Source organism: Stenella coeruleoalba (assembly GCF_951394435.1).
Source record: "Stenella coeruleoalba genome assembly, chromosome: 3".
NCBI classification, from domain to species: Eukaryota; Metazoa; Chordata; class Mammalia; order Artiodactyla; family Delphinidae; genus Stenella; species Stenella coeruleoalba.
This window is the reverse complement of record NC_137148.1, coordinates 92,935,737-92,959,437: the sequence shown is the minus strand read 5'-3', so window position 1 is coordinate 92,959,437 and position 23,701 is coordinate 92,935,737. Positions and strand designations below refer to the sequence as shown.

The 23,701-nt window shown below is 39.2% G+C and overlaps 1 long non-coding RNA gene across 1 annotated transcript in view; it reads right to left on the bottom strand.

The window, feature by feature from the left end:
* Nucleotides 1-1,435: 1,435 nt before the first annotated feature.
* LOC307183715 overlaps nucleotides 1,436-23,701 on the bottom strand; it is a 341,632-nt gene continuing 319,366 nt past the window's right edge. Inside the window, exon 3 of the long non-coding RNA XR_013827560.1 lies at nucleotides 1,436-1,943. This is a non-coding gene — a long non-coding RNA (uncharacterized lncRNA). The remainder of the gene's footprint in view (nucleotides 1,944-23,701) is intronic.

The window sequence follows — 23,701 nt, the reverse complement described above, 5'->3', positions numbered from 1 at the left end:
GTGCACTAGGTGTAGAGGGAAGCCTGGACCCCATCAAAGGGCACTCCTGCAGGTCTGATGTCGGGGTGCTAAGCCCCCCCAGCCCTGCCTCTTTTTCCCTGTCTTCCACCTTCCAGTCTCAGGGTCTTTCCTTTAGAGGTGATCCCAATAGAGTCAGAGGTTATTATTTATTTAACTGTATTTAATCAGAATGATCCTAAAATAGGGTAATTAATTTAACTTTGCAGTTATCTGTGGGCTAAGTGGAAACTCCTGCTTTAAGTCGTCATTGTTAAAACACGTTTTCCTGCGTTCACTTTCCTGCCTTAGAGCAGAAAGGGTACTGGATGTATTATTTCTGTAATGAGTCAGGATCTAGGAGTGAATCAGGGAAATGCAAGAGAAGGGCTCCGGAGTCCCATGTCCTGAGTTCATCCCGGCTGTTTATATGATCTTGTTGAATTTACTTTACCTGTTTGTGCTTCAGTTCCTAATCTGTAAAATATGAATCACAGCGATAGTAAGTATTTCATGGGCTTCTTGTGAAATTTTAATGTGATAATCTACTTAAGTTGCTTAGACCAGTGCCTGGCCCGTGGTAAAGCTCAATATACATTGTATGGTATTATTACTGCACAAATATGAACTGGAATTGGATTGGCTGAATTTGTACAGACAAAGAGGCATTTAAATAAAGTCTATTTGAGCTATGTAAATCTACAATAGAGGTGCGTTTCCTCTGCATTACATTAAAGCAGATCCCTGAAGGCGTTCCATATATACGGGAGGCCCCTGGTCACTGACCCTGCATTTTCTTCTTCCAGGGAAAGACAAAATCCCCTCAAAAGGCTTTTAAAAAGTCCTGCTGCTAATCTATATAAGATACACCCTGACACCTAGGGTAAAGAATCACCCGCTTATAGTGGTTCACTGCTGTCCTGGGGATAATACTTTGATATATGAAAAGTTTGTTAAACATGAAAACCCTCCATGAAGTTTTCCAAGGGACTATGAAGGAAAAGCATTTCTATTTACAAAGCTCAACAAAGGTTCGTACAATATCTTATTTCCCCTCCTAAAAATTAGGCTCTAGAAGGTAGGAACTGGGTCCTGTAAAGAGTAGTCCTCTGGTGGAAAGGTTTTGTTACCAATGTCATCCTCCCTTTCAAAAGAAGAGCACCTCTGATTTTTTTTTTTTTTTTTGGCGGTACGCAGGCCTCTCACTGTTGTGGCCTCTCGCGTTGCAGAGCACAGGCTCCGGACGCACAGGCTCAGCGGCCATGGCTCACGGGCCCAGCCGCTCCGCGGCATGTGGGATCTTCCCGGACCGGGGCACGAACCCGTGTCCCCTGCATCGGCAGGCGGACTCTCAACCACTGCGCCACCAGGGAAGCCCAGAAAACCTCTGACTTTTAGAAATACAGCCCGATATGTTCTGCATGTCCTAGACAGTAAGCTATAAAATAAAGTGGCATATGGAAGCTTCCAAGAAACCTCCCCCAAGATACCTGGCAGTGGTGGTTTTGTGCTGTGTCAACCTAACTAAACTGGAACAGTGTTTCCCAGACTCCTCTCCTCTGTATCGTCCTGGGCTTGGATGGGGCACGGGAGAAATTCGCGCAAGGTTAGGAAGGCAGAAGTGAAGCGGCAGCCATGCTTACACTAGGAAGGTCACAGTAAAGTCAGGTGCCCTTGCAGCTCACGCACCTTGTCTCGGATCTGCTGGCTCATCCTGTCAGCATGACATAGCAGCTGGGTCTGCCGCAGTTCCTGCTGGATCCTGCTGCTTCTCCAGCTTCTGGACAAGGTGCGTTAGCTCCATGACAAAGGGGGCCAGCTTTTCACCAGCCTCATCAGAGCTGGAGGTTTGGAGGCAGTTAGAGATGAATGTAGGTTCTACTTCGTCCTCGTGGGTTCCAGGGCATCCTCGTTTCTCTCACACCAGATCTGTGTCCATCAGCGTTCTGCCAGAGAGACAGAACCAGTAGGAGATACAAATGAAGAGAATCACTGCGAGGAATTGGCTTACACTGAAAGCTAGCTAGGCAAGACCAACGTCTGTTAGGCAGGCCATCAGGAAGGGCAGGCTGGACCTCTCAGGCACGAGGAGAAGCTGCTATCCAAAGGTGGAATTTCTTCTTCTGGGAAGCCTCGGTTCTGCCTTTCGACTGAATGAATCAGGCCTCCTCAGGTTATCAAGGATAATCTTCCGTACTTAAGGTAAACTGATTACAGACTTCAGTCACATCTACAAAATACCCTCACAGCAACTGACTGAATGACTGGGGATGACAGACGAGCCAAGATGACACATAAAACTGACCATGAACACGTCCATTTTTCCTTTTAAATGGCCTGCCGTGCTATCTTCAGGCCCAGCACCATATACAGAACTGACATAGCAGAACATAAACAGTTTAACCCATGCCCTTTAGGGAAGGTCAAGTCCCTAAAATAAATCCCTTCTTCTACTTCACTCTTAGTAGACCTGCTTTTCTGATCACACCTGGCTGATACGGACACAGTAACACTCATACTTCACCTCTTTCTTCCCTTTACACTACGCTGCTCTCTAGAATACGGATATGATGGCCAGACGAGCCAACTTGGACGTGAGGACAAGGGCCACGCCCCAGGGATGGTGGAGAGGTGAGCTAGAAAGACCTGAATCATGAAGGTTACAGAGCAACCTCACCACCCCTGAGCTGCCTATCTCTGCATTTCTTTTACATGAGACAGAAATCAATTTCTCTTTTATTTAAGCCACTGCTGTTTTGGTATTTACGGCTGCCTTCACCAAAACCATTTCTGAGTGATGTAAGCTCTATGTCTTCTATACAGAAATACACTCTAAGTAAACAGCAATTGGAAGACTCAAGAGTTGGAGCATCATGCATTGGGGTGGGTGTGGGGAGTCACTGAACTATTTTCTTTTATTTTCATCTAATTCTCAGGGGAAACTTGTTACAAGTAATCTTACATCTGACAAAGGCAGTCACTCGCTCTGAAGACATAAGCCAAGTTCCTTTTATTTTCTGGGCCTCAACTGTCACATCTATAAAATGAGACTTTTGGACCAGATGGTCTCCAGTATACTTAAAGATCTGAAGTGTGTGATATCAACTGAGAACACAGGACGTCCCAGAGAGAAGGGAGGCTTACCAGGACAAAAATACAGTTTGTCAGAAAGGCAGGTTGAACTAATGGAAAACTGTATCAATCAGGTGGGAAATTTTGTTTCCAGAAAACCTGTGCAAATTGTTTTACATGAATTATACACACCTTCCCTGTGCCTTCCTTATAACATAGGATACAGGTTGTACAAGGATGAGAATCTTTGCCTGTTTTGATCACTAACATACCTTAGAATGGCACCCCAGCACAATGTAGGCTCTCAATAAATATTTGTTGAATGAATGAATGAATGATACAGGTGTTACACCCAAGTTTGGTATGAAGGACAGCTTCAGAGTTACTAAATAAACCGGAGTACAGGTTAGTGCTTCAAGTCCTGCCAATATCCAGCCCAGTAAATTTGGTCTCATTAAACATGATTTTACTTTCGCCTCAGAAAAACTGATTCATGAACGGTGATTGCCCAATTTAAATGGTAACCAGTAAAGATGTTAAAGAAAATGTCACTTTTGTCATTGACTCCTGACATTACCATAGGCGTGCACAGTGCCTGGCACTGGAGGCACTGAACCACTTAGCAGATGGCTGTGTAACAATCCAGGAGAATGGGCATATTTAGTACTGTACCCACTAACTTCTGTTTATTTCCCACTGTGCTCATAGAGGAGAGCTGCCGAGCTCCATCCTCCTTTAGTTATCTACCTACCATTTTTCCCTTGATCCCTACCTCTGTGCCCACACTGAGCCTAAAGATAAGTAATAATTATAGCTTATGCTTATTTCAAGTTACTACATGCCAAGTGCAGGTCTAAGTGCTTTACATGCATTGAATAACTTAATCCTCACAATATCCCCATTGGATAATTACTATAATTATACCCATTTTCCATGGAAGTAAACTGAGTCACGGAGAAGCTGCTCAAGGTGCCATGACTATTAAATGGTAGAGCCAATGCACCTGACTATGGCATTACCCGTGTGTAATTCAGAGAAACCAGTCATAGCTGCCCAGCATCTTGGACTGGTTCCAGTGCCTGCCACGGGAAGCAGTTCAGGCAACCTGTCTATTTTGAAGACTAGACTAGAAGAAAGCTGGTTGCCTCCTGTTCTTCCTGGCACTCCACCACTGAGCAGCCAACATGGATAAACACCCTTGAAGTCTTAGCCATGCATCTCTTTGGGGCCCAATCTGCCACTTGACCTGCTCCATCATGATCATCACCACAGCCATTGTTTCCACAGAGGTTAAGCTAAACTGACCAAGAGCACAGAAAGCCAGGGAAGCTTCTCTGGGGTACAAAAATCAATTGGGATAGGGAGGGTGGGAGGGAGGGAGACGCAAGAGGGAAGAGATATGGGAACATATGTATATGTATAACTGATTCACTTTGTTATAAAGCAGAAACTAACACAGCATTGGAAAGCAATTATACCCCAATAAAGATGTTAAAAAAAAATAAATTGGGAAACAAGAGTCATACAAGCTCAATTTTGTTTTCTTCTCTGCACTCTCTTCCTAAATTCTTACATTCACTCCCTGGTTTTAACAGCCATCTTTGTGTCGTCAACTCCCAAATTTATCCTCAGCCCATACTTGATTTCTGAAATCCAGGCTCATATATCTGACTAGCAACTGGGCAATATCTCCACTGTTTCAGGTATAACAGATCTAAAATTAACCTTATATTCTTGATTCTTCATGCTTCCTGTTCTGACCCCCGACATGCAAACACACAGCCCTAGGTGTTACTTGTTTTACCTCCTTGATAGCTCTTGAATCCATTTGCTCTTTTCCCCACTGTAATTACCTGGGTTCAAGCCACGATCAAATTTTTTCTTCGACAACTGCAATAACCTTCTCGCTGGTCTCCCTGATCCCACTCTCGCCCCTGTCATAAACCATTCTCCATTTAACAACCAAATTTTTTCTTGTCACTGTCTTCCATTTCTACTAAGGAAGAAAATCCTGGTCTGGCCCTGTTGTACATCTCTCATTTCATCTCACACCAACTGCTCTCTCACCTCCAAAAATACTGAACTTTCTTTAGCTCCTTGCAAAAGTCCCAGATTTTTGTTTGTTTTTGCCCTTTTGTCTCTGAATATTTCTCCCCAAATTTTCCCTCTGTTTGAAATGCTTTTCTCTTAACCTTTACAACAACATGGCCTTGAAAAATCCTGCAGGTGTTAGCTTCAATCACTTCCTCCAGAAAGCCTTCCCTCATGACTTCAGATTAGAATAAGGCTGACAACTATATATTCTCTGGCACCCTTCCACTCTTCTAATTAATACAGCCTTTCTGCTACAATGCATATTTCCTGCAATATAAATAAGCTCATATGTCACTGGTGAGTAGGGAATAACAATGTACTCTTGAAGTCGCATTGGTTCATATATGATTTTTTTCTCTCCAGCATACTAACGTGTTACACAAGTAACACAGTTCAAAACAAACTCCACTAATATAGCAAAATACAGCAAGCCACAGAGAAATAGGAATGTGTACATGAAACCTATTCAATCATATTTTTCTTGGGTTGAGTTTAGCCAACTGTTCTCTCTTAGAAGGGCTTATTGCATGATTCCCCAAAACTATGTATGTTTTTCTCCTGGCTCCATAACTCAAGAACCTCAACTCTTCTGTATAACAACTCCGTCAAGCCAAGCTTACCTTTCTGTTTTTTTAAGCAAAGATCTATATGTATCATAGAGTTTATGCTTTTTAACTGTGCAAGAATTTGTGATTGCTTTTGTTGGTGTCCTAGTTACAGAGTTGCATAGGTTCTCAGTGATGGAAAGGAGGTGGTGAGTTTCAATGTCTAAACTTATGCTCTTAAGGTAGAAAATGCTTAAGTACACTAACACTAACATCCTCTAATCCTGAGTACAAAAAGGATAATACTTCTCTACCACTTTGACACTGTGAAGCTTTCCACCTCTCTCTCACCCTGAAGCCATGTATGGGGTCTCCCTCAGCCTGAGTCCCTGCGCAACAATGATGAGCAGAGCACCCCTGCAGAAGACTCACTTTGGACAAGTAATGGGCATGAAGCATAAATATCTGCTGCTTTAAGCCCCTGAGATTGATCGTAGACTAACCTGATTAATTCATAGTTTGCTGTGAGGAGTAGGATGATGTCACAACAAAAATCTTAAAATATGTGGGGTTGGCTTAAGTAGTTCTTCTGTAGGTAACGGATAATGATAATGGAAGTTTAAAAATAGTGTCCATGTTACACAATGGAAAAATATTTGATAACACTGTTGCCTGCAGAAACTTGGGGTTAGATTATGCACCAAGGAACGAGCAGCAATGGAAGATTGGTACAAGGAAATCTGGGGACGATTTATGTGAATAAACCTCTCTGAATGGGAAAAAAAATGTGAATATATTTGTATCCAATGTGAATGTTCACCAATGGGTGACCTCAGCAGAGGAGGATTTGAATAATTAAACGGAAGAATGGCCTGTTCTGTGGATACTAGTTAGCCTCTTTTCACAGTCACCCCTGTCATCACCCAATGGGCTCAGGGACAAAGTGGCCATGGTGGCAAGGATAAAGGTTGTGCATGGACTCAGCAACATGGACGTCCACTCGCCAAGGCTGACTGCACTATTGCTGCTACTGAGTGCCCAGTCTGCCAGCCGTAAAGAATGATACTGAGTCCCCAGTGTGGCACCATTGCCCAAGATAATCAGCCAGTTATCTGGTGGCAGTTTGATCACACTGAATGCCTTCCACCATGGATAGGACAACATTTTGTTCTTACTGGAAGAGACACTTACTCTGGATATGGATTTGTCTTCCGTGCATGCAATGCTTCTGCCAAAAGTAGCATCCTTGGACGTAAAGAATGCCTCGCCCACTGTCGCGGTATTCCACACAGCACTGCTTCTGATCAAGGAACTCACTGTACAGCAAATGAAGTGAGACAATGGACCCGTGCTCATAGAATTCACCGGTATTACCATCTTCCCCACCATCTTGAGCTTGATAGAATGGTAGAATGGCCCTGTGAAGACTTACAGTGCCAGCTAGGTGGCAAAGAACTTGGCCAAACTGTGTTCTATATTTTGTGGAAAGTAGAAGTTAAAAGTGATGAACTTGGATACTTAGCTGAGGAGATTTCTAAGCAAAGTGTTGAAAGTGCAGCCTGATTCCTCCTGACAGCTTATAGTAAGATGTGAGAGGAAAGAGAGAAATTGAAGTAATTTTTAAGCAAAAAGTAACCAGAACTTGAAGATTTGGAAAATTCTCTATCCATATTATAAAAAATGAGAAAATGAGTTCAGAAAAGAATAGCAAGGGAGTGGTTGGAAAATCATTTGATAAAGAGATCCTGGGTGTGACTCATGGGTTTAATCAGCCATTGCAGCAGAAACCAGGAATAGAGATGGGATTATATCAGCAGGGACACTACCAGTATGAAGTAAAGGGGACAGAGGCAGGATGAAATGAAGGACAGCTGTCAGAATTCTGGGATTCTACAGGATGGGACAATAGAGCTATCTGACTGCCAACATGCATTGTGGTTCAAGAAAAGGTAAGAGTGACCAAGGATGATTCAGAAATCAGTAGGGCTGCCACTGCCACCACAGGCAGGGTCAGGGCTACCTTCTCCTTGGCTTCAAAGGCAAGACTATGACTCAGAGCCTTGGAGGACTGTGTTGCCCCCGCCAAAGAGTTATGCCCCAGTGGGCCTGGAGAGCAGAGAGAGTGGAGCCAAAGAGGATTATTCCTGAGCTTTAAGATCTAATGGAAAAAAAAAAAATCTAATGAAATTTGCCTTGCTAGGTTGTGGACTTGCTTGGAACCCATCACGCCTTTTGTCTTTCTAATTTCTCCCTTTTGACCTGGGAATATCTGAACTACGCCTGTCCCACCACTGTATTCTGGAATCACATAACTTGTCTGGCTTCATACGTTCACAGCTGGAGAGGAATTTTGCCTCAGAATGAATTGTACCTCGAGTCTCACCCATACCTGATTTAGATATTTAGATGAGACTTTGGGCTTGAGCTTATGCTAGAATGAATTAAGAATCTGGGGTCTATTGAGATGACATGAATGTTTTTGCATGTGAAAAGGACATGAATCTGGGGGCAGGGGAAAGAGCAGAAAGTTACAGGCTGGAACATGTCCCCCCCCAGTTCCTGTGTTGAAGCCTTAATGCCCAATGTGACAATATTTTGATATAGGACCTTTAAAGAGGTAAAGTTAAAAGAGGTCAAAAGGGCGAGGCATAATCCAATATGACTGTTGTCCTTGTAAGAAGAGAGAGAGAGAGAGACACTAGGGACCGAAGCACAGAGAAAAAAGACTTGTGAAGACACAGCCAAAAGACAGCTGTCTGCAAGCCAAGGAGAGAGGCCTCAAGAGAAATCAACCCTGCCAGCACCTTATCTTGGACTTCCAGCCTCCAGAATTGTGAGAAAATAAATTTCTGTTATTTAAGCCACCCGGTCTGTGGTATTTTGTTATGACAGCCTTAGAAGACTAACACAGGCTGTATTTGACAAGGTAAAATAAAAAAGACTTGGGCTCATAAAAGAATTGTTTGGTTTTCAAGGGAAAGTGGAACAGACAGAACACAAAATATTCAGGGTCTTGTAGAGGTAAAGTTCAAAATGAAAAGTTTTTCTTGACTTTGAAGAATAAAGGGTAAGCTTGAGTATGCCTTTAAGAGACAAAGAACCATAATGTAATAAATCAACTGTATTTATGAACAATAAAATTCATATATTTTAAATTATAAGTTTGATGACTTTTGGCAACAATACACAATCAAAATACAGAACATTTTCATCTTCATAAAGGGTTTCCTTCACGTCCTTTCCCAATCTCTCTCTACTCCTGGCCCCCAATCAGCAGTTGATCTGCTTTCTGCCACTATAGATTACATATGTCTTCCTTAGAATTTTATAAAACAAAATTATACAGTATGTACTCCTTTGCATCTGGCTTCTTCCACCCAGCATGTTTAAAAAATTTGTCTGTGCTGGTATGTGTATCAGAAAGTCATTTTGTTTTTTTTTGCTATGTGGTATACTATTGCACGGACTACTGCAATTTGTTTATCCATTCATACACTGATGAAAATTTGGATGGTATGCAGTTTTTGTCTATGATAAATAAGGCTTCTCTGAGCAATCATATACAAGTCTTTGTGTAGGCAAATGTTTCTATTTCCCTTGAGTAACTATCTAGATGTAGAATTGCTGGGTCATATGATATGTACCTGTTTATCTTGATAAGAAAATGCCAAAGAGTTTTCCAGTGTGGTTGTACCATTTTACCTTCCCACCAGCAATATATGACAGTTTCAATTGCTTCACATCCTCACCAACATTTAGGGTTGTCAGTTTTAATTTCAGCCATTCAAGTTAATGTGTAGTGCTATTCATTGTGAACTTAATTTGCATTTCTTTGATGACTAATGATGTTGAGCATTGTTTCATGTGCTTACTGACCACCGTACACACTCTTGTGAAATGCCTGTTCAGATCTCTGGTTCTTAGTATATTGGACAATTTGTCTTCTTATTATGAGTTGCAAGAGTTCTTTATGTATTTAGAATATATAAATAACTCTTACGTGTATTTTATGTACCTGTTGGATATTTTTATTTAATCTGTAGTTTCTACTTTCAGTTTCTTAATGATGTCTTCCAAAGAGTGGCTGTTTCAATAATGATAAACTCTAATGTATCAATGATTTTTATGCTTTTGGTGTTTATCAAAAAACTTTGCTTATCCCAAGGTCATAAAGATTTTTACCTATTTATTCTTATAGAAGTTTTATAGCTTTAGCATATATATTTAGTTGAGTTATCCATTTCAAGTTTATTCTTGTATATGGCATGTGGTAAAAGTCAAAATTCATTTGTCTTCCTTATAGATATAATAAAGCCAGCACAGTTTGTTTAAAAGACTGCATTTTCTCTACTAATATTTATTGGCTACTGGGTCTGTTTCTGTTGACTGACTTGTCCTCTAATTATGGGTTTCATTTTCCTGACTTTTTTATATTTAGAATTTTTTTTCACACCCAGGACATCATGAAGTTTATATTGATGAGAATCTTGATTTTGTTGTCTTCCTTTAAGGAGTTTGGGCTTTGTTCTGCTGGACAATTAAGTTATTATACTTGCTGTTTAGTTGGATCCTTCCAAGTTTTGTTTAAGATTTGTTAGGATCTAGAGTAGCCTTTGCTTTTAGGTCTAGTTTAACCCCATGACTAAGGTGTGGCCCTCCTTGGTCTCTGCTGAGTGATTATCGAGAACTCTTTACTGTGGCTCTGGGTGAGTTCTGGGAACTGTTCAGCTCACAGCTCCCCAGAGGCTCCCTTGCTTGATCTTACAGAATTTCATCCGAGGCACAAACAGATTGTTTTTCAGCTAAAGAGTCTAGGGAACTCATAGTCAGATTTCTTAAGCTCTTTTCTGTGACATCTTTTTTCCCCTCTAGAACTCTTTCGCAATTTCTGACTACCTCAGACACTCTGAACTCTCACCTCTGCCTTCTTAACTTATTGAGGCAACTGAAGTTCTGTTTGGCATCGTCTTCCTGCTTCACTGGTCCAAATGTGGCTCCAGGTAGAAAATTAGGCCATCCTAGAACTCAATTCATTTGTTTCCTATTTCTCAGCAATCACAGTCCTGTGCTGCCTTATATCCAATATGTGAAAACAGTTGTTTCATATATTTTCCCAGCTCTTTAGTTGTATAAAGTGGGAGATTAAATCAGGTGCATGTTTTGCCATCATGGCCAGAAATGGGAGTCCTGACACAGTAACTTTTCAACCGGAAAAAAATGACTCAGTATAACTGATTCACTTTGTTATAAAGCAGAAATTAACACACCATTGTAAAGCAATTATACCCCAATAAAGATGTTAAAAAAAAAATGACTCAGTGTAAAGAGTATAAGATATGGCTCTTGCACCAAAGCCAACAGACTCAAGGTGCCTTCCATTAGTCAAAAAGTGGAGAAAAATATTGTTGATTCAACTTTGCCCATGTAGCAGTTTTGGGATCCTTGCGAAGAATGAGAGGTGTGGCTACTGGCAGACTGAGATTTCTAGAATCGAATAGATAAGAATGCTATTAAATTTTTGAGAGAGCTGTACTGATAAAAGAATCAAGAGCTCATGACTATTTGAGACTTAACATGACTCTTGGTCACCCAGATGCCCACACATAGAAAGTGATCAATTAACTTACAAAGTTCCCAGTATCAGCATATTCCCCAATACCTATTTCAGATTTGGCCAAGCAGTATAATAGAAAAGGCAGGCTCTCTAGGAGGACGGAGCTAAGGGCCACGGACAACAGTGAGCAAGGGATCTCCTCCTAAGAGTATTTTCAAGGGCTTATTAATGAGCGGTCCTCACTCCCAAAGTGTGTGGCCCTCACCGTTATCTGCCAGTGGAATTTAGAAAATGTATGAACCAGTGACTCTTGTGTGTCTTCTATTTTTTCTCATCATAAATGGGGTTGTTTATTACTGTTATCCTATCTTTATCTCACCATTATATATTGGGTATGTGGCATGGGGTCAGGGGAGATAACTTGTATTTTTACTTCAGAATTCTTAGGATCAACAGTAACCATAGCTGAATCTGATAACCACTACACATTATCCTTTGATATGAAGAATACTTTGGATCATTCAGAAATCCTGGATTTTGATCTTAATGCCACGATTAAATGAGAATTTGAGATTATCTCCCTTGTTGAGGGTGGAGGGTGTAACGTGGGTGGGAGAAAGACTGTATTGAAAATTTGGTAATCAGACTTACGATCTGTGGGAAATATTACCATTGTTCATCAATGTTCTGTTCTCTTTTACTTCTCGGTACCTAGAGGATTGCACTCTTCCATCCTATTGAAATTAGATGGCCATGCGAAATGTGAGTGAAAATAACATATGTCCCTTTGGGGCAGAAGCATTTAATTGCCAGTACAAGAATTTCTACCTCTCTGCCTCTACTAAATTGGACCCTAAATGACCCCAGTTGAAATGGCAGCATTATAAGATAATTTTGCCTCCATCAGACTAAGATGAACAGATGCCCTTTGCCAACCAACTCTGGATATCTAGCTTAAGTGAGAAATACAAATTTGTTGCTTCTTATCACTAAGGAGCATTTGTTGTTCTTGTTAACTCATCAAAACTTAGCTTATTCCAATAAAGCCCTGTTTTATTAAATAATTTTATAGAATATGAATTATTTGGAGACTTTAATACTAGCTCTAGAAGATATACCTGTATTAAGTGCAACAGTTAATATTTGTTCATTACAGAGACTTTCCTTGATAAACTACAAATTTCACGAGGGTAGGGGTTCTCTTATTTACCGCCATATCTCCCAAGTACCTAGTGCAGGTAAGGTAGGTTCACAACACTTAGTTTAAAAATGAATAAGCATGAATAAGCATGTACTTGAGCATAACAAATTAATGCTATTACACTCTACACTCCATTTCATAACCTTAGAACAATAACTTGACTCAGTCATATAAATAGTAGTTAAATATTATTGCTACTTTTGTATCTCAAAATCATCCGTATCTTAAGAAGAGAAAACGTTTATCAGACCAATATTTTTCATTTTAGATACTAGGCTAATCCTGCAAATAAATACTAAACTTGCCACACATACAATATTTAATTATCCTCCTTAAATATGAATAGACAGTGAAACAAAACTAAATTTTTCACCCTTCCCAAAAGAGACAAATACTCTTTCCTAGCAAGTGTGAAAAATATAGTAGAGAGTAAATGACGTTTTGCAGAATATCAAATACTAACACATATAACAAGTACTTTCTACAAAGCAGTGATTTACTTTGAAAGGCACTAGGGTTACAGTAAGACTAGCATATGCTGTATCAACACAGGAAATGTTATTAATGTATAATTCAATGAACGCCTCATCTAAAATGTAGTCTCTGCTAATTGGTTAAAGTAGTGAGATAGTAGGTATTTAATTTATACTTAGAGAAATTGCTTTGACAAGGTTAAGTTTTATTAGCTTTTTGGTCAACTTGTATTTTGATAATTGAATTCAATTGTTGGAGCCATTCCTAGATCTATTATGCCACAGTGTCATATTAAACCAAGCAGACTTTGAATCCACATTTTCTACAATAATTTACATGAAAATGTAAGAACATTTGCTATGTATTTTCTTTGACTTTGATAGAAAATTTATTCTAGTTCTTTTCTTATGCACTCTGACTAAAGAAATAAAGAACATAGGAATTTAAAATAAATATGAATAGGGCTTCCCTGGTGGCGCAGTGGTTGAGAATCTGCCTGCCAATGCAGGGGACACGGGTTCGAGCTCTGGTCTGGGAAGATCTCACATGCCACAGAGCAACTGGGCCCGTGAGCCACAACTACTGAGCCTGCGCGTCTGGAGCTTGTGCTCTGCAACAAGAGAGGCCGCGACAGTGAGAGGCCCGCACACCGTGATGAAGAGTGGCCCCCACTCGCCACAACTAGAGAAAGCCCTCGCACAGAAACGAAGACCCAACACAGCCAAAAATAATTAATTAATTAATTTAAAAAAATATGAATAAAAATCCTCTCTAACATATGTAATGAGTACCTATATTATAGCAAAACAGTAATATAATTTCTTATAAACATCTGAAGCTAACTAACATTTGCTAGTTCTATTTCTTTAAAAAACAACAACCTCTGAATTTTGTATATAATAGTGAGTTCAAACTTCTGGGCCCATACAATTGGCCCCTTACAATGAGGTAAAAGTCAAAGACACATGGGATCGTTTTCATTTTCCTGGGACCCGACCCAAGGTCAACAGTAATCCTTTTAATCAGCAACAGCTGTTTTGCAACCCCCACTCTGTCTAAGGCAACGCAGGTTACTCTCTACTCAGAGAAGTCAACACTACCAGGAGTTGATTTCCCAACAACAGCAAGGCAAGAACTAAGTAATAATAGCCTTAAAGTGATTAGAGAAAGTAGCCATCAAACAAGAATTGAATGCTCATTAATATTATCTGTCAAGAATGAGTTTGAATAAAGACATTTTCATTATCAGCAGCCTCTCACTAGAGAAAAGATGCCCCAAGACAAAGGAATAATGATGCCAGGAGGAAGGTCAGAGATGTAGAAGAGACGGAACACACAGACCAGTAAACAAAAAGGCAGTGTGTCCACATGGGAGTTCCTCTGCAGCATTTCCAGGCAGATGTGCAAGTTTTTCCAAATCTTAAATTCCAGAAAAATCAGTTGAGAAACAGAAAATTTGGAGAAGTATATACATCTGCTATGAGTCTTAGGGTTTAATCAATACAGAGATGTTAGTGGCTCAAAGGAATGCACCCACGTCAAGTAGAAAGCAAGATCAGGAAACACTAGCAGGTGCCCGGGGTATGGAAGAAAGAAGTCACCACTATCTAATCCACCTTGCTTGTAACGCTACCATATTGTAAGTGCTCCTTTGTGGCCCTGCGTGTTGGCAACAACGAGGCATTCTTACAAATAAAATTAAGATCAGGAAATTTATATGCATAATATACCCTATACACATCCTTTAAGTGGTATTCTAAAAAATAAGTTTCGGTAGCAAAATAAGTCCTTAAATTGGCAACACTGACACGTGATTCTGTGAAGTAGTGTTAATTTTGCCAGGAGATCAGAACATTACATTTTTTTTTAAAACTACACAATCAAGGTTGCTGCCTTTTCCACTGTTTGAATATTCACTATAGGCTACCATTAGAGGGACTGAAAAGCAAAGAAAATGTGAATGTTGAATGTTGTGGAATATTCTTTCATAAAATCAGAAACCAATCTAAAATCCAAATTAGTAAAATAGTATATCAACTTCAACAGTGAAACTAAAACCAGGGCAAGCAGACAAAACATTTTATCACTCTGCAATCATTATAGAAGGACATGAGCTTAGATGAAGGACATATACACAAACACCCAATTAAACAGGCTTTTGGATACACTCTTAGAAATCTGACTAATATCAATACAAAATTAAGTAATTTTTCTATGACTGATGATATATTTTTACATTTTATGGTTGAACCATAAGGAATTGCTATTTTTTTGTGTGCAGATTTATGTATGTGTACGAGTGTGTGTCTGTATGGTTGGGGAGAGAGAGGAAGAGAGTGCAAATATAACACAATGTTAAAAAATACTATGGGCTCTAGCTGCAGTTACAGCTAGAGTGATGCTCAGAAGAAAATTACACCTGTAATTGCTTATAGTAGGAGAAAGATAAATGGCAGAAGAAGTTAAAGAAAGAAAAACAGAAAAAAATTACAAATGATGTAGAAAAAATGAAATATTAAGATCAGAAATAAATAAAATGAAAGGATCAACAAAATCAAAGTTGGTGCTTTGAAAAGCCTAGTTTAAAAAAAATCTTTTTCAAGATTAATCAAGAAAAAAGGAGATACAAATAAACAATATTAGCAATGAAAAGGGCGAGAGAACTCTAGATGGAACACAGATTTAAAAGATAAGAGCATATTATGAACAACTTTACATCAACACATTTAAAGACTTTGATGAAATGCACACATTCCTAGGAAAATATAAATTACCAAAATGATTTAAGAAGAAATTAAAAATCATTAATTGCTTGAGAAATTTAATCAGTAGTAAATATTCTTTCCCTCAAAGACAGCATCAAGCCCACATACTTTTTGGTCAAGTGCTACTAAACACTGCACTTAATAGAAATAGTTATAGTGACAATAATAATAACAAGCTTAAACAAATTCTAACATGGGGAAAAAAAAAGAATACCACCCAACTCATTTTATAAGACAAGTATAAACCTGATATCAAAATGTGACAGATACTATAAAAATAAAATTGACTATTTTTAATAATAAAATATATACAAATATTCTAAACAAAATATTAGTTAGCCAAAGAAACAATATAAAAATATACATTATGATGAAGTTGTTCTATTCCAGAAATGGAAAAATGTTTAATCATTAGATAATCTATTAGTTTATTTTCAGTCTCTCCTTTCCAGTTAATATGTTTTAAGACCATAAAATTTCCTCTGTGTGTAGCTTTAGTTATGTTCTTCTGTCTTGGTTGAAATTTTTTTTCTCATTTTTGCAAATTTATAGATAATATTTGAGTTCAACTTTGATTTCCTCTTTGATACACACATTTTTAACAGTGAATTTTTACTTTTCACATAGTTAAAATTCTGGTAGTTGGTTTTACTAGATTATGGTAAGATAATATAGCCTGTAAAATTTCTGAATTTTAAAATGTATTAAGCTTTATTCATCTAAGCACACAACTGGTGTAAAAATAACCCAGCATGCTACAGAAAAGGAAACCATAAACAACATGAAAAGACAACCCTCAGAATGGGAGAAAATATTTGCAAATGAAGCAACTGACAAGAGGATTAATCTCCAAAATATACAAGCAGCTCAAGCAGCTCAATATCAAGAAAACGAACAACCCAATGCAACAATGGGCAGAAGACATAAATAGACATTTCTCCCAAGAAGATATACAGATTGCCAACAAACACATGAAAGGATGCTCAACATCACTAATCATTAGAGAAATGCAAATCAAAACCACAATGAGGTATCACCTCACACCAGTCAGAATGGCCATCATCAAAAATCTACAAACAATAAATGCTGGAGAGGGTGTGGAGAAAAGGGAACCCTCTTGCACTGTTGGAGGGAATGTAAATTGATACAGCCAGTATAGGGAACAGTATGGAGGTTCCTTAAAAAACTACAAATAGAACTACCATATGACCCAGCAATCCCACTACTGGGCATATACCCTGAGAAAACCATAATTCAAAAAGGGTCATGTACTACAATGTACATTGCAGCTCTATTTACAATAGCCAGGACATGGAAGCAACCTAAGTGTCCATCGACAGATGAATGGATAAAGAAGATGTGGCACATATATACAATGGAATATTACTCAGCCATAAAAAGAAATGAAATTGAGTTATTTGTAGTGAGGTGGATGGTCCTAGAGTCTGTCATACAGGGTGAAGTAAGTCAGAAAGAGAAAAGCAAATACCATATCCTAACACATATATATGGAATCTAAAGGAAAAAAAAAAAGGTTCTAATGAACCTATGGGCAGGACAGGAATAAGGATGCAGATGTAGAGAATGGACTTGAGGACGTGGGAAGGGCGAAGGGTAAGCTGGGATGAAGTGAGACAGTGGCATGGACATATATACACTACCAAATGTAAAATAGATAGCTAGTAGGAAGCAGTGGCATAGCATAGGGAGATCAGCTCAGTGCTTTGTGACCACCTATAGGGGTGGGATAGGGAGGGTGGGAGGGAGACGAAGAGGGAGGGGATACGGGGATATATGCATACGTATAGATGATTCACTTTGTTATACAACAGAAACTAACACAACATTGTAAAGCAATTATACTCCAATAAAGATGTTAAAAAAAAAAAACCCAGCCTGCTTTTTCATGCTCATGTTCCATGAGCATGAGAAAGCAAAGCATATTTTATTGTACTGTACAAAGTTCTGCAACTGTCCTATGTTCTTATCTCTCCAAATAGTTATAAAATATAGATATACAATTTTGTTGGTTGTATTATTTAAATCCTCTACCTCCTTGATTCATTAAATTCTAAGAGACATATATTAAGAGGTATCATTTCATTTTTATCTTCATCTCTTTGTATTTTAAGGAATTTTTGCTTTATACACTTCGCAGTTCTTATTTGATGATTCAAGTTTGTGGTCGTTTTATCTTCTTGGTGGATTGTGACTTTTATCACCATATAACATCCCTTTTTGTCTCATTAAATGCTTTTGGCTTTGAAGGTCCTTTTATTACACCAGGTATGTTCCTGTTTCCTTTGAGTTTGTGTTTGCTTTATACATCTCTGCTTAATCATTCACTTTTTACATTTCTCTATCGCTTTGTTTTAAATGTATTGCAAATAACACAAGTACTGATTTTTAACCAAATCCGACTGCCTCTGTCTTTTGATGGGGGATTCAGCACTTCCCATTTATTACAGCAGCCAATATACCTGGATTTCTTTCCTCCATCTTATTTTATTTTTATTATTTAATAAATTTAGTTGTTTCTTCTTTTCTCCTTCCCTCACTTTTACTGGCTGAGTGAACCATCTCTTCATTCTATCTCCTTAACTAAAGTCTTGTGTGACTTTTCCCTCTGCTCTCCCATCCCTATTCTCACTGACCAAGTAAAACATTTAGGAAGAGATGCTGATACTTTACCACCAATCCCTTTCACGTTCTGGATTTTGCTGAGATAATTTAGAATTTTAAGTACCAGGTTAACTCAATAACATTTACATGAATTTTCATCTTACAAATTTCAATCATTTTCATGTACATTTAATCACCTATAATGAAAGGCTCAGTGCTCATCCCTGTCGGCTCTACATTTGCTTTCCTCTATCTTGAAATTTCTATTTTGATTCAATGAGAGTACTTTCTTCAGTGTTTCCTTCAAGATATGGTATGGGGCAGAGCTCTCTCTGAAAACATATATGATTCAAAATGCCTTTGTATTAATTTTCTATTGCTGAATAACAGATGAACACAAACCTTACAATTTACAAAACCACAATGAAATATCACCTTACATCTGTTAGAATAGCCATCATCAAAAAGACAAGAGATAAGGGGGACATGTGTATGCATATAGCTGATTTGCTTTGTTGTGCAACAGAAGCTAATGCAGTATTTTAAGGTAATTATACTCCAATAAACATCTATTAAAAAAAGACAAGAGATAACAAAGGCTAAGGAGGGTGTGGAGAAAAGGGAAGCCTTGTGCACTGTTGGTGGGAATGTAAATTGGTGCAGCCACTATGGAAAACAGTATGGATATTCCTCAAAAAATTAAAAGTAGAACTACCATATGATCTAGCAAATAATTCCACTTCTGGGAATATATCTAGAGAAAATGAACACAATAACTCAAAAAGATATCTGCAACCCCATGTACACAGCAGCATTATTTATAATATCCAATAAGTGAAAATAATCCTAAGTGTCCATGGATGGATGAATGGGTAAAGAAGTTGTGATAAATATATATATGTGTGTGTGTGTGTGTGTGTCTGTGTATACACACACACACACACACACACATATATATATAATGAAATATTACTCAGCCATGAAAAATGAGGAAATCGTACCATTTGCAGCAGCATGGATGGAACTTAGAGGCATTACATTAAGTAAAATAAGTGCGACAGAGACAGACAAATACTGTATGACCTCACTTATATGTGGAATCTGAAAAAAAACTCATAGAAGAAAGGATCAGACTTGTTACCAGAGACAGAGGGTAGGGGGAGAGGGAATTAGAGGAAGGTGGTCAAAATGTACAAACTTCTAGCTATAAGATAAATAACTACTGGGAAGGTAATGTACAACATGGTGACTGCAGGTAACACTGTTGTATGGTATGTAGGAAAGATGTTAAGAGCGTTAATCCTAAGAGTACTTATCACAAGGAGAAAAATACTTTTTTTCTTCTTTCCTTTTTTTTAAAATGTATCTATATGAGATGATGTATGTTAGCTGAACCTACTGTGGTAATCATTTCACAATCAAACCACCATGCTGTAGGCCTTAAATTTAGACAGTGATGTATGTCAATTACTTCTCAATAAAACTGGGGGAAAAAAACCCCACAATTTAAAACATTTATTATATCAAAACTCTATAGGTCAGAAATTCAGGGAAACTTGGCTGGAATCTCTGCTTAAGGATTCATAGGCCAAAGTCAAGGTGTTGTCCAAGATATTTCCTTATCTGGCAATTCTGGATAAGAATCCACTTCTTCACTCATACAGAGTGATGGCCAAATTCAGTTCCCTGTGAGTGTACAGCAGGGCTGTCTTCATTTTCTTGTTGGCTATCAGCTAGGGACCACTCTCAGCTCCCAAAGGCTGCCCGCACTCTTTAGCATGTGGTCCCCTCCATCTTCAAAGCCAGCAATGGGGTAAATCTCTGACTTTATCTTCTGCTACCAGTCAGAGAAAACTCTCCTGTTTATAAAGGGCCCACCTGATTGGGTCAGACCTATGTGGATAACCTCCATATCTTAAGGCCAACTAACTCGGGTCTTTAATCACATCTGCAAAATCCCTTCACATCAGTATCTAGATTAGTGTTTGACTAATAAGGGAGGAATGCTGGGATCACATCTTTACAATTCTGCCTACCATACTGTTCTCATAGATGAGTGATAAATGATTTATCAACTGGAAATTGAGTTCTTGGACCACAGTTTTTCGCTCTCAATGACCCACTAATTTATTCCATTGTCTTCTACTTTCTAGTGATGCTGACATGATATCCGAAGCTATTTGGATATTTTTTCATATATAAAGAGCATCTTTTCTTTCCCTGCTGGAATCTAAAAATATTTTTTCTTGTATTTTAGAATTCAGGATACCCAGCATAATTCTCCTAGGGCTATCCTCCAAACATCTTACCGTCTTCTACATCAGCAAACTTTTTGGCACTAGGCATCGGTTCCGTGCAAGACAATTTTTCCACGGAAGTGGGGTGCGGGGGGTTGGTTCAGGCAGTAATGCGAGCGATAGGGAGCAATGCGGAGTGGCAGATAAAGCTTCACTCACTCACCGGCCGCTCACCTCCTGCTGTGCGGCCCAGTTCTTAACAGGCCGCGGACCCCTGTTCTACATGATATCTACCTCTGTGTTTTGGCTTTCTGTTGTGAGATATTTCTTTCAAGGTACTAATTCTGTGCTCAGAAGAAATCATCTACTTTGAGGTTCATCCATTCAATTTTGAAATGCAGAAAGATTGGTAACTTGTTCCCTGAGTACTTTCAATGCTCTTGTTTTATCTCCTTGAGAGTTCCCATAGGTTTTTATTTAAATTCTCTTCCATCAGTTCTAGTTCACTGGGAGCCGTCTGTTCTGATCAGCTAGGTCCTGCCCTTGCAATGAACAGGTTGTAAATTTTCTTCACCCGCTCACAGTCCTGCCTTCCTTCCATACTGTGCAGTCAGGCTGTTGGGATCTCTCTACTGTGGCAAACCTGTAGGCACAGCATGTTCCACACTTACAGGCCAGGCATGTAAAACTGGAACCTCTTACCTTTCTTCTGAGGTACTGGGAGGCTGTCTCCTCTCTCCACATCTCACAGACAGCAGTTGTCTCCAAACCACAGAAAAGGGGAGCAGCTTTGCCCATTAAGGCATGCTGCCTCAGTCGCACTGGGGTCACAAAAATCAGGAGATCCCTTCTAGTGCAATAGGGAAGAGGAAACCTGACTCCGTATTAGATTTGTCTCTTTTACTTTCATCTTTTGTATTCTATTGCTTTTGCTTCAAGTTAAGAGCGTTGCCTATAGCCTGAAATACACAGGATAGCCCATTCTCAAGGCTCTGACATTTAAAGGTATAGCACTTTTCCATTCATATAGAGATTAAAAGTTGCAGAACAGAGAATAACATCTGTCTTGTTGGAGGTTTACAGGAACAACGTGACCTGACCTATGTGGACAGCTGTAAGAACAAAGGATTCAGACACCAAGAGCTTTGGAACAACCAACCACACCCCCCCCCACCCCGCTTTTAGTATAAGAGAAGCCTGAATTCTGACTTGGGGAAGACGGTTCTCTAGGACATTAGTCTGCCATCTCCTCAGACTCCCGGTTTTCTAAATAAAGTCGGTATTCCTTGCCCCAACACCTCTTCTCCCAAGTTACTGGCCTGTCACGTGGCAAGCAGAACGAGTGTGGACTCACTAACACAAGGTACCTCATCTCAGTGCAAAGCAACAGGATTTCTCTGCCTACAACCCCTTGGGGCACTGTCAACTCTGCCATCTTTGCCTCAAGTTGAGTCAAGTCTGGAAGGAGAGTTTCAAGAAGAAACCATATCAGGATCTAGAGTAGGTTTGGTGTCTTAGCTTAACTTAGAGCAGTCAGGTGAAAACATTTTAATAAACACATTACTGATATTTTTAGCCTACCTGATAATAAACAGAGAAAACATTCTAACAAGATCCTGAGCAAGGTTTCTGGGAAGATGGCAGCCTGGGTGCCTGAGCCTGAAACCTTCCCACTGCTGCCTTTCTGTTGCCCATTTAGGAAAGAGATTTTGGATGGGGCTGTATTCTTTTTTTGTTGTTTTTTAATTTATTTATTTATTTTTGGCTGCTTTGGGTCTTTGTTGCCGCGCATGGGCTTTCTCTAGTTGCGGCAAGTGAGGGCTACTCTTCGTTGGGGTGCATGGGCTTCTCATTGCGGTGGTTTCTCATTGCGGAGCAAGGGCTGTAGGCACATGGCCTTCAGTAGTTGTGGCATGTGGTCTCAGTAGTTATGGTGCACAGGCTTGGTTGCTCTGCGGCATGTGGGATCTTCCCGGATTAGGACTCGAACCCATGTCCCCTGCATTGGCAGGCGGATTCTTAACCCCTGTGCCACCAGGGAAGTCCTGGAGCTGTATTCTTCCTGGCTCCGGGAAGAAGCAAAGATCAGCAGTAGAGGTAAAAGTTTGCCTCACCAATAATTTTGAGGTGCAAATCACAAGTTTTAAGACTCCCTGAAGGAAAAACAGCAGGCAAGTGATGATAGGTGACTATGGAAAGAGCAGCATCTAAAAACAATCTTTGCTACAGGACTCAAGGAGAGGCAAGCTTTCTCTCTCCCTAGTCTCTGATTCCTTGTTCTGGTTCAGGGTGATAGATGGTTGAGCCCTCACACCCAACCTATACTTCAAAATAGCATGCATGCATGTGTATGTGTACACCCAGACACCAACACAGAGAGAGAGCAAGTTTTTTTCAGTTATGGGGCAATATATTCTCAGCACTTATCTTTTAGTGTTGAAATTATAGGTCATGACTTTCTTTAAAGTTTTTATATTATGTAAAACATTTGATGAGCATACATTCCTTTTATAACAAAAAGCAATATTTTATAAAATATTATGATTGCCACTAATCTGATTTTTCCTAAAGTGTGTGGGATCATTTGAGGCTCCTAACAGCACTTGTTTTTTGTGGGATCACTATTTTATGCCATGAGAGTTTCACTGAGCTGATTGTTTTGACTGCAAAAACAAAACATAAAGGTATCTGGAGATACTAAACATCAAAGTATTTGGAAATATATAGATAGCTGCCTTGTCATTGTTGTTGTTAAAATACTTAATGTTCAGTGAATATAGCCTTTCTTGATTTACAGCTGTTACTTGGATTCAAAATACTTAATTCACTGGGAAATCAGCTAGTTTACAATTATACATAAAAGCAAAAACAAACAAAAAGAATATAGCCAGATATATCCATTTTTTTCTCCTCCTTTACTCACCCATTCACCAAACCAGGTGATTGGTGCACAGCCATCTGCAGATTCACTCAACCATCCATCCATCCATTTATCCATCACCCATCTTTCTACCCATGTATCTCTTAAACAAAAACACTGAATGCAAGGCATTGTGATATGCATAGTGAGGGAAATATCCAGACAATGCCCTGACTTTCGAAAATTGTACAATGTAATTGGGGAAACAAATGGTATAAAA